Source organism: Pseudophryne corroboree, chromosome 5, assembly GCF_028390025.1.
Source record: "Pseudophryne corroboree isolate aPseCor3 chromosome 5, aPseCor3.hap2, whole genome shotgun sequence".
NCBI classification, from domain to species: domain Eukaryota; kingdom Metazoa; phylum Chordata; class Amphibia; order Anura; family Myobatrachidae; genus Pseudophryne; species Pseudophryne corroboree.
Genome location: NC_086448.1, coordinates 841,050,988 through 841,063,295, shown reverse-complemented (window position 1 = coordinate 841,063,295; position 12,308 = coordinate 841,050,988).

Here is a 12,308-nt window from a genome sequence, read left to right as displayed (position 1 = left end):
TGAGTATTATCGGCCAGTGTGTAGGGCCTATTAGTGGTACCCTGTGTGTGCGCCAAATGATGGGTGTGACCAAATGCCACATGGGGCGTGGCCAATGAAAATGGGGGTGTGATACACATATGGGTGGGGGGCCCTGATACACATATGCCCCATGGTGCCAAATACATAAATGCCCCCAGTAGTGCCAGATACGCCCCCACACTGCCCCTCCCTGCTGCCTCTGATGTTGCTGCTATGTCAGCACGCGCCTCTCCTGCCCCTCAATGCTCAGTGAGTGAAGCGAGTCCAGTCTCTGGCGGCGGGCATCTCAAATGAGGCGCTGGTTCGTTAGCCAATCAGAGCTCGCGGACCGGCGGCTAATCAGGAGCCACAGCTGCCGGTCCGTGAGCTCTGATTGGTTAACAAACCGATGCCTCATTTGAGATTCACCCCGCCACCGGACATCACTGAGCATTGAGGGGCAGGAGAGGCTCTACGCTACGCTCTCCTCCCCTCACATAGCAGCAACTGCAGGTATGGTGGACGGCCCAACGGTACTGCGTACCAGCTGGCAATTTATTACTGGTACGCAGTACCGCCATACTTGCAGCACGGCTACTAATACAATAAGTAGGGTAACTGTATTTCCTCTTACGCCCTAGAGGATGCTGGAGTCCATATCAGTACCATGGGGTATAGACGGGTCCACCAGGAGCCATTGGCACTTTAAGAGTTTGAGAGTGTGGGCTGGCTCCTCCCTCTATGCCCCTCCTACCAGACTCAATTTAGAAAATGTGCCCGGAGGAGTCGGTCACAGCTAGGGGAGCTCTACAGAGCTTATCTAGTACAGTTTATTTTTAGAGAAATTTTTTTTACAGGAGGTTGTTGGCAACAGCCTCCCTGCAGCGTGGGACTTAGGGGGGTGGAGCAGTGTCCGCCCTGCGGGGTCTGAGCCACGGTCTCTGCTGACTGGACATTGAGCTCCAGAGGGGACAGATCACGCCCCACCACAGGGGAACGCTCACCCCAGCAGCAGGCCACCAACCCCTTGCAGAGCTGAAGTGTGGCGAGTAAGTCACTGTCCCCCCTAACAAGCAGGGGAGTCGGTGTGAAGTTGGCGTCTTCAGGGTAGGAGCGCAGTATTAACTGCGCTCCCAGACGGCTCAGCTGTACTTCAGTGCGGCATGTGAGGGGCGCCCTGAGCCAGCACCTGACCCTACACTGCCCAAAACAAGCCTCTCGGGGTCTGCGGATCTCAGCCACCACAAAATCCTCAGGCCAGTATAATCTCAAAAAAGTGGAAAGACAGCGCCATTAAGGGGGCGGAGCTTGTCCTCAGAGCAGACCCAGCAGCGTTTCAGCGCCATTTTCCTGCCTGCAGTCGGATGCAAGTGGAAGATCAGTCCTTCCAGTGCAACTCCAGCTATCTGTACGGTACCAGGGGGTTGTAGAAGGAAGGGGAGGACGTGTCACCTATTAAGGGACACAGTCAGCGCTGGTTTAGGGTCTCCCTATACCTATAATAGCGTTGTGTGTGGGTTGGCTCCAATCTCTGTGTCACTGCCATTCTTGCGGGGGGGGGGGGGGGGGGGGAGGGGACTCTGTCTGCCCAGTATCCTGTGTGTATGTGGAGTGATTGGTGTGTATTTGCAAACATGTCTAGAGACTCTGGGGGTAATTCCAAGTTCGCAGCAGGAATTTTGTTAGCAGTTGGGCAAAACCATGTGCACTGGAGGGGAGGCAGATTTAACATGTGCAGAGAGTTAGATTTGGGTGTGGCGTGTTCAATCTGCAATCTAATTTGCAGTGTAAAAATAAAGCAGCCAGTATTTACCCTGCACAGAAATAAAATAACCCACCCAAATCTAACTCTTTCTGCACATGTTATATCTGCCTCCCCTGCAGTGCACATGGTTTTGCCCAACTGCTAACAAAATTCCTGCTGCGATGAACTTGGAATTACCCCTTCCGTTTCATATGCTGCAGAGGATTTATCTTCTCAGGAAGATCCCATCCCATGTAATCAGGATTGCACTGTTGTAGCGCAGATCCCAGCTAGAGAGCAGGATTGGTTAGCCTCTCTTAAGGGGACTATTTCTCAGATTTCTGATAGAGTTGCTAGAACTGAGCATGCAACTCAGGTATTGCAATCCTCTATGGTTGTATGGTCTGATACTGCTCCCTCAGGATCCCCTGCGATACATTCTCACAGACGTGCACTTGTCAAAATTATGCAGGATGACACGGACACCGATTCTGACACTGCAGACGGTGACGGGGATGCCTGTGCATGGATTTCTGAAGCTATAGCTAGGTGGTCAATCACTCTGCAGGAGGACTTGACTTTGATGGATAAAGGTGACGTTGATTTATTTTTACGTAACATTCAGGATTCTGCAGGGTTCCTGGTAGATTCCATGAAGGACCTGGGTTCCATGGCTGCGGGGATCGCCTCTATGTCAGTCTCGGCTCGCAGGGATCTCTGGCTGCGCCAATGGTCTGCAGACGAGGAATCCAGGAAGAGTGTGGAGGGCCTACCCTATACAGGTCAGGCTCTCTTTGGGGAGGCGCCGGATGCGTAGATTGCCATGGCTACCACGGGTAAGTCTCCTTTTCTCCCCTCTGCTGCGCCGGCTAGGAAGAAACCTTTTACACCAGCCATGGCACAGTCCTTTCGGCCCGCGAGGCCTAGAAAGAACAAGCCTTCGAACACCTTCTTCAGAGGTGGTCATGCTAAAGGAAAGAAGCCTGCTCCCGCTGGTTCCCAAAACCAGAAGCCTGCTTCTGATACGCCAAAGTCCTCTGCATGACGGTGGACAGCTAGGCTTGGAGGAAGGTCAGGTGGGGGCGAGACTCCGGCATTTCAGCCACGTCTGGATGTCGTGTGGCCTGGTTCCATGGGTACTGGATATAGTGTCCAGGGGGTACAGGCTGAAATTTCAAAATCTCCCACCTCACCGTTTCTTCAAATCAGGCTTGCCGGCAGACAGAACAATTCATCTGGAGGCTATCCGAAAATTGATGGTGTCCGAGTTCATTGTTCCAGTTCCACCTCATCAGTAGAACAAAGGTTACTATTCGAACCTTTTCGTGGTACCGAAGCCAGATGGTTCGGTACGGACAATTCTGAACTTAAAATCTTTGAACCCTTATCTCAGGGAGTTCAAATTCAAGATGGAGTCTCTGAGAGCTGTCATCTCAGGACTGACAGAGGGGGAGTTCCTGGTGTCCCTGGACATCAAGGATGCTTACCTCCACATTCCCATTTGGTCGCCACACCAGGCATATCTCAGGTTTGCACTGTTAGATGACCACTATCAGTTTCAGGCGCTGCCATTTGGCCTCTCCACAGCACCGAGGGTCTGCACCAAGGTGATGGCAGAGATGATGGTTCTCCGCAAGCAAGGGGTGAACATAATTCCGTATCTGGACGATGTCCTGATCAAAGCGTCATCCAGGGAGAAGTTGTTAAGATCCATTGCTCTCACGACACAACTGCTCAAGGAGCATGGTTGGATCCTGAACCTTACAAAGTCTCATCTGGAGCAGACAAGGAGGCTGTCTTTCCTGGGGATGATCCTAGACACAGAAGTGCAGAGGGTGTTTCTACCGGTGGAGAAAGCAGTGGCGATTCAAACAATGGTCCGGGATGTCTTGAAGCCTACCCGGGTATCGGTTCATCAGTGCATCCGCCTTCTGGGAAAGATGGTTGCCTCCTACGAGGCTCTGCAGTACGGGTGGTTTCATGCTCGATCCTTTCAGCTGGATACCTTGGACCAGTGGTCGGGATCTCACCTACACATGCACCAGAGGATACGTCCGTCACCGAAAGCCAGGATTTCACTCCTCTGGTGGCTACAACTACCTCACCTTCTGGAAGGCCAAAGGTTCGGAGTTCAGGACTGGATCCTTCTAACCACAGATGCAAGTCTAAGAGGTTGGGGAGCGGTCGCGGAGCGGTCGCTCAGGGGGAAACCTTTCAAGGAAGGTGGTCGAATCAAGAATCCCTTCTCCCAATAAACATCCTGGAACTAAGAGCAGTGTACAGCGGTCTTCTGCTAGCAGCACACCTTCTACAGGATTGGGCTGTTCAGGTGCAGTCAGACAACGTGACCACAGTGGCCTACAGAAACCGACAAGGCGGAACGAAGAGCAGGGCTGCAATGTCAGAGGTGTCAAGAATCCTCCTCTGGGCAGAAAGGCATGCGGTGGCGATGTCGGCAATCTTCATTCCGGGAGTAGACAACTGGGAAGCAGACTTCCTCAGCAGACACGATCTCCATCCAGGAGAGTGGGGCCTCCAATCGGATGTGTTCGAGGAGATAACCGGTTGGTGGGGGGGTTCCTCACATAGACATGATAGCCTCCCGCCTCAACAAGAAGCTGCGGAGGTACTGTTCCAGGTCGAGAGACCCGCAGGCAGTGGCGGTGGACGCACTGGTAACACCATGGGTGTTCACGTCAGTGTGTGTTCACTTCCTCTGATACCAAAAGTTCTTCAACTGGTAATAAGAACAAAAGGTTCTGGCAATCCTCATTGCGCCGGACTGGCCAAGGAGGGCTTGGTACGCGGATCTGGTGGATCTTCTGCTGGAAGATCCAAGGCCCTTACCTCTTAGGGAAGATCTGCTACTGCAGGAGCCGTTCGCTTATCAAGACTTACCACGGTTACGTTTGATGGTATGGCAGTTGAACGTCAGATCTTAGCTTGGAAAGGTATCCCGAGTGAGGTTATTCCTACCCTGATACAGGCTAGGAAGGGGGCCTATATGGGCCTGAGATTGGGCTCCATCAAGGTCCAAATCTCTGCTTTGTCCATCTTCTTCCAAAAACAATTGGTTGTCCTCCCTGAGGTTCAGACCTTTTTGAAAGGGGTTCTGCACATGCAGCCTCCCTTTGTGGCGCCAACGACACCCTGGGATCTTGATGTGGTGTTGCAGTTCCTGCAATCAGCTTGGTTTGAGCATCTACTGGAGGCGGACATCAAGTTTCTCACGTGGAAGGTGGTCACTTTGTTGGCCTTGGCTTATGCTCAACTCGTGTCGGAATTGGGGGCTTTATCTTGTAAAAGTCCCTATCTGATCTTCCATGAAGATAGGGCGGAACTTAGGACTCGTCCACAGTTCCTGACTAAGGTTGTATCGTCTTTCCATATCAACCAGCCTATTGTGGTGCCAGTGGCTACTGACTCCTCAATTGCTTCAAGGGCCTTAGATGTCGTGAGGGCTTTGAAGCTTTAGGTGAAGAGGACTGCTCGTCATAGAAAAACTGACTCTGTTTGTCCTCTATGATCCCAAGAAAATTGGGTGTCCTGCTTCTAAGCAGTCGATTTCATGCTGGAACAGGTTCACAATCCAGCACGTATATTCTACGGCAGGATTGCAGTGTCCAATATCTGTAAAGGCCCATTCTACTCGTAAAGTGGGCTCTTCCTGGGCGGCTGCCCGGGGTGTCTCGGCTGTACAGCTTTGCTGAGCAGCTACTTGGTCTGGGTCGAATACGTTTGCCAAATTTTACAAAGTTCGATACTTTGGCCTCTGATGACCTCAAGTTTGGTCAAGCTGTCTTGCGCTCTCCCTCCCATTCTGGGAGTTTTGGTACATCCCCATGGTACTAATATGGCCCCCAGCATCCTCTAGGACGTAAGAGAAAATAGGATTTGATGTGGGCGCCCGCCCAGCGCTTCGTTTTCCTGCATTGGTTTTATAGTTCAGTACTTCCTGGTTCCTAGGTAAGTTCTGCGTTATTTACTGTTTCAGCTGTTGCTTAGTTTTCCGGCATGTTGACCGGATTTGCCTGTTTGAGCTGGTATGAATCTCGCCACTATCTGTGTAATTCCTTCTCTCGTAGTATGTCGCCTCCTCGGGCACAGTTTCTAGACTGAGTCTGGTAGCAGGGGCATAGAGGGAGGAGCCAGCCCACACTATTAAACTCTTTAAGTGCCAATGGCTCCTGGTGAACCCGTCTATACCCCATGGTACTAATAAGGACCCCAGCATCCTCTACGGACTACGAGAAAAGGATTTGCCAGTAGCTAATTAAAATCCTATTATCCCCTATACATATCAGCAATGGATAGATACAGGTCAGGACAGACAATCCAGAGATACTATTATGCTATTGCAGACATGTATGCATATGTGCTAATGCCATGCTGCAGCCACGCTGCTCCGCAAGCAGAGCGCCCTCTCCCATATTTCACTGCACCCCTCCATACCTCGCCAGAGTCCACCGCGTACATGCCTGTTCCAGGTTCTCCACCACGGCTGTCAGAGGGGACACCCTATCCATCAGGCTCTTGTAGTCATCCTCGTCGCCAGGCAGCAAGGGCACCCCCTCTCTAGCCTCCATTGTGATGCCGGCAATTTGTAGCACTATGAGGCTGGCGAGGACCGGAGCACTGATGCGAGGTGCACAACCCTCCCCCTAGCGCAGCTAGCAGTCTACATTCCGGATGTGCTCCGAATAATGTCAATCACTGCAGAGCGGCACAGGAAGGGGGACACAGGAACAGGACCCCCAAGATTCCTGAGGGTCCGGGGGGCCCCTAAGAATCTTGGGGCCCGTTACAAGTGTCCCCTTTGTCCCCCCCCCCCCCCCCCCCCCTGTCTCCAGGCCTGGGTGGGCAAATGCAAATTCAGTGCGGCATGGCAAAAAAATCGCAAACTTAAAAACATACTCGCCTTCTCTCCGGAATGGCCGGCAGGCTCCCGAAAACCGAGTGAAGCTCCCCCCACAATGGTCATATGCAATATATTGCTGTTATAAGTAGCAATTCATGTATACTCACCCTTCCGGCAAAGCAATGCGGTATCCCAGGCTCCTGTCTCCTCCTGCGGTGCTCCTCTGCAGTCTTGAAATCAGACGGGTCCTTCTACACATGCGCCATCGGCTGACCTTCTGGAAGGGAGGTCTCCCGAGCACCAGTCACATAACTACATCCCAAATAAATGTAGGTGTTGTTCGATCCCCTTCTCAAGGGTGGGAGTACTGTAATGTGTGTCAGGAGGCGCGGCGTCCAGGGGCTACATCTCTTTACCATTCTGCCTCATGTAACGATCTGGATACATTTGCTCATGAACAGAGATGGAAGGCTTCCATGGGTGCAGCCAGGGCACAGAGGACTGGACCGAGATTTGGTCTGGGGTTGCAAAGCCTTCGGTTTGTGTCCGTAATAAAGGAGGACGCATATAAACTTCTCTAGTCCCGACCAGACCATGTAAAATGTACCTCAGACCATAGGGGGCAGTAGTATGCCCACTGACACACTCCCCGGATGCTGGGCCTGAAGAACAGAACTTGATCCAGTGATTGAAGCTAGCTCCCAGACCAATATACATCTCGCATAAATAAGCCAAAAGCCTTGGCAGCATCCAGGAACACCACCACTGCCTCCTGCCCCAGCTTTATGGGGCATTTGTAGTGTCCAGAACAACGTATGGAGATTGGACATCATGGACTGGCGTTTAATAAACCCCGTCTGGTCAGGGTGGCTGAGCCGGATAGCTACGTGCGCCATGGAAGATGTATGTGTGTTTGGTGAAGCACTTTGGTTGGTTTCATCACTTGTTTGAGGGATTTTTTTGATGCACCGTGTGGTGTTGCCATGGGTTACGGCGATTCCTCAGTCTTTCTGTACCTAAGATTTTGGATGTGACTTGATTGTTATGTATTGGAATGGCCGCTGACTGTAACCTGGGGGAAGGGGGGTAGTATATACTTTTCGTTGGAGTCAGGGAACAGATACGAGATTGTTGTGTGAAAGTGTCAGGCCTCACTCCCCAAATACCAGAACTTTCATCCCGGTCCCCTATGCAAGGGATGTATGGGAGTACTGGTCCCTGGAGACACCTCATTTGCATGGAAGCAAGCCTTGTGGGAACAAAGGAATTCCTTGCTCAGCCCGGAGGGTGGGGGCTACTGAGGGATGAGCCTTGTGGTACTATATCTCCCAGCAAGCCTGAAAATAGGAGTGCTTGCAGCTCTCTGGTTCCGGTGCTCTACCTCCACTCAGACTTCAGCGTAAGATTATGGGCTTTTCTGACTTTCTTTTCTTGATGTTATATATTAAGTTGTATATTTCATAGTTGTGTCTCTTATTTTAACTCCGGAGATATTTCTCAATAAACCAAACACTTCAATAGTGTCTCTCTGTGCCTGGAAAAGTCCTGTGTTACCTGTATGGAATAATTGTGGAGCTAGAAGTGTGATTTAAGTGTTTTGCGAACGCAAGAGCGTTCTTCGAATACTCTGAGCGCAGGCTGGGGCGGGGTGCTGTGACACACCCATTCAATATATTTACATTTCCGGGTCCCAAAGCTTGTGGGCTGTGGCACTGGCGGGGATGGTAATACATTACGTCGGTACTGCTTCCCGTCGATAACGAGGCAAAGCAGGAAGCGCTATAGCGGCACAATCCGCGTCCTACAATAACTCTACCCCTGTGTGTCTTCTCTGCATTGTAGTCACGTATAACGCGGCTTATTATATACTAGGCGCGGAGGATTAGGATGTCTGCAACAAAGAAATTGGTATAAAGCTGCAGATTAAGCCTAGCGATGGTGGCACGAGGCATGGGGCGGACCACTTGCCTTTTTTTACCCAGGTGAGTGACTGGGTGGCACTCAGGAGTACATGCAATGCCAGCGTCCGTACTCAGGGTACCCAGCATTGTACTTGTGTCATATTAGGGATGCATATAATTGGTGAGAAAGTCTGTGGCGGGGTTGCCCCCACTCCTCCGCCCCTCCCCCTCTGTTTAGTGGATCCGTCCACTAGCGCTGGCCCCTGTGTCGCAGGACATACCACTGCTGCTCATCGTGTTCTGGGCTGCGGAGGGTCCAGATGTCCTCCTGCTATACAGAGGCCGGTGGGAGTGGACAGGTAAGTAGCATTATGGTCAGGGAGGCTCTGTGTGAGGTGGGCCCAGGGCACTCACCCGTCTTACTCCAGCTAATGGCCTACTCCGTCCAGTTGCACATAGCAATGTCCAGTCGCACAGATGCACGTAGCTATGTCCAGTCGCACAGATGCACGTAGCTATGTCCAGTCGCACAGATGCACGTAGCTATGTCCAGTCGCACAGATGCACGTAGCTATGTCCAGTCGCACAGATGCACGTAGCTATGTCCAGTCGCACAGATGCACGTAGCTATGTCCAGTCGCACAGATGCACGTAGCTATGTCCAGTCGCACAGATGCACGTAGCTATGTCCAGTCGCACAGATGCACGTAGCTATGTCCAGTCGCAATGGCGAGCACTGCTGTTTCTGGCCTGCACTCAGGGGCCCAGTGACCATTCTATGGTGTCTGTTCATGAAGCAGTGATAAGAGTGGAGAAGTGAGCTAGTGGAGAAGTTGCCCATGGCAACCAATCAGCTGCTACGTATAAAATTACAGAATGCACTTGATAAATGTTACCTCAACACTGATTGGTTGCCATGGGGGCAACTTCTCCACTGGCTCACTTCTCCACTCTTCACTGTTTCATGAATAGATGGGGTGCGGTTCATACCCCGCCTGCATCCCGGTATTCCACTCTTGCGATGGGTCCACGCCCCCCCCACCCAAGTGGGAATACAACCTGCGGCGAATGAAGCTAGCTACCAGACCCAAAGCATGGCGAGCGGACACTGACAGGATGCCGCTGTCTGTATATGCTGTCCTGTCTGCCAGTCTCCAGGATGTATTCCGGATAGATCCCTTTATAACATCTCTCCGTATTGCGGGCAGGTCAGGTGACGGCGGATTGCTCCAGAAGAGCAGAACAGGAAGAAGTAAAAATAAGATTTTACTCACCGGTAAATCTATTTCTCGTAGTCCGTAGTGGATGCTGGGAACTCCGAAAGGACCATGGGGAATAGCGGGCTCCGAAGGAGACTGGGCACAACTTAAGAAAGCTTTAGGTCACCTGGTGTGCACTGGCTCCTCCCACTATGACCCTCCTCCAGACCTCAGTTAGGATACTGTGCCCGGAAGAGCTGACACAATAAGGAAGGATTTTGAATCCCGGGTAAGACTCATACCAGCCACACCAATCACACCGTATAACTCGTGATACTATACCCAGTTAACAGTATGAAATATAACTGAGCCTCTCAACAGATGGCTCAACAAAAACTCTTTAGTTAGGCAATAACTATAAACAAGTATTGCAGACAATCCGCACTTGGGATGGGCGCCCAGCATCCACTACGGACTACGAGAAATAGATTTACCGGTGAGTAAAATCTTATTTTCTCTGACGTCCTAGTGGATGCTGGGAACTCCGTAAGGACCATGGGGATTATACCAAAGCTCCCAAACGGGCGGGAGAGTGCGGATGACTCTGCAGCACCGAATGAGAGAACTCCAGGTCCTCCTCAGCCAGGGTATCAATTTTGTAGAATTTAGCAAACGTGTTTGCCCCTGACCAAGTTGCAGCTCGGCAAAGTTGGAAAGCCGAGACCCCTCGGGCAGCTGCCCAAGATGAGCCCACCTTCCTTGTGGAATGGGCTTTTACAGATTTTGGCTGCGGTAGTCCAGCCGCAGAATGCGCCAGCTGAATTGTGCTACAAATCCAGCGAGCAATAGTCTGCTTAGAAGCAGGAGCACCCAGTTTGCTGGGTGCATACAGGATAAACAGCGAGTCAGTTCTCCTGACTCTAGCCGTCCTGGAAACATAATTTTTCAAGGGCCTGACTACGTCCAGTAACTTGGAATCCTCCAAGTCCCTAGTAGCCGCAGGCACTACAATAGTTGGTTCAAGTGAAAAGCTGATATCACCTTAGGGAGAAACTGGGGACGAGTCCTCAATTCTGCCCTATCCATATGGAAAATCAGATAAGGACTTTTATATGACAAAGCCGCCAATTCTGATACACGCCTGGCCGAAGCCAAGGCCAATAACATGACCACTTTCCGCGTGAGATATTTTAGATCCACAGTTTTTAGTGGCTCACACCAATGTGATTTTAAGAAACTCAACACCACGTTGAGAACCCAAGGTGCCACTGGAGGCACAACCGGGGGCTGAATATGCAGCACTCCTTTTACAATGTCTGAACTTCAGGTACTGAAGCTAGTTCTTTTTGGAAGAAAATCGACAGAGCCGAGATCTGTACCTTAATGGAGCCTAATTTTAGGCCCATAGACACTCCTGCTTGTAGGAAATGCAGAAATCGACCTAGTTGAAATTCCTCTGTTGGGGCCTTTTTGGCCTCACACCAAGCAACATATTTTCGCCATATGCGGTGATAATGTTTTGCAGTTACATCTTTCCTGGCTTGAATCAGCGTAGGAATGACTTCCTCCGGAATGCCCTTTTCCTTTAGGATCCGGCGTTCAACCGCCATGCCGTCAAAACGTAGCCGCGGTAAGTCTTGGAACAGACAGGGCCCCTGCTGCCGCAGGTCCTGTCTGAGCGGCAGAGGCCATGGGTCCTCTGATATAATTTCTTGAAGTTCTGGGTACCAAGCTCTTCTTGGCCAATCCGGAACCACGAGTATCGTTCTTACTCCTCGCCTTCCTATTATTCTCAGTACCTTTTGTATGAGAGGCAGAGGGAGGAACACATAAACCGACTGGTACACCCACGGTGTTACCAGAGCGTCCACAGCTATCGCCTGAGGGTCCTTTGACCTGGCGCAATATCTTTTATAGCTTTTTGTTGAGGCGGGACGCCATCATGTCCACCTGTGGCCTTTCCCAATGGTGTACAATCCTTTGGAAGACTTCTGGATGAAATCCCCACTCTCCCGGGTGGAGGTCGTGTCCGCTGAGAAGATCTGCTTCCCAGTCGTCCACTCCGGGAATGAACACTGCTGACAGTGTTAACACATAATTTTCCGCCCATCGGAGAATCCTTGTGGCTTCTGCCATCGCCATCCTGCTTCTTGTGCCGCCCCGTTGGTTTACATGGGCGACTGCCGTGATGTTGTCTGATTGGATCAGTACCGGCTGGTTTTGAAGCAGAGGCCTTGCCTGACTCAGGGCATTGTAAATGGCCCTCAGTTCCAGAATATTTATGTGTAGGGAAGTCACTTGACTTGACCAAAGTCCCTGGAAGTTTTTTCCCTGTGTGACTGCCCCCCAGCCTCAAAGGCTGGCATCCATGGTCACTAGGACCTAGTCCTGTATGCCGAACCTGCGGCCCTCTTGCATGGAACCTGCCGAATGGGATTGCTTCGTAGGAAGCTACCATTTTTTTTTTCCAGGACTCGCGTGCAATGATGCACCGATACCTGTTTTTGCTTCAGGAGGTCTCTGACTAGAGATGACAGTTCCTTGGCTTTCTCCTCCGGGAGAAACACTTATTTCTGTTCTGTGTCCAGAACCATCCCCAGGAACAG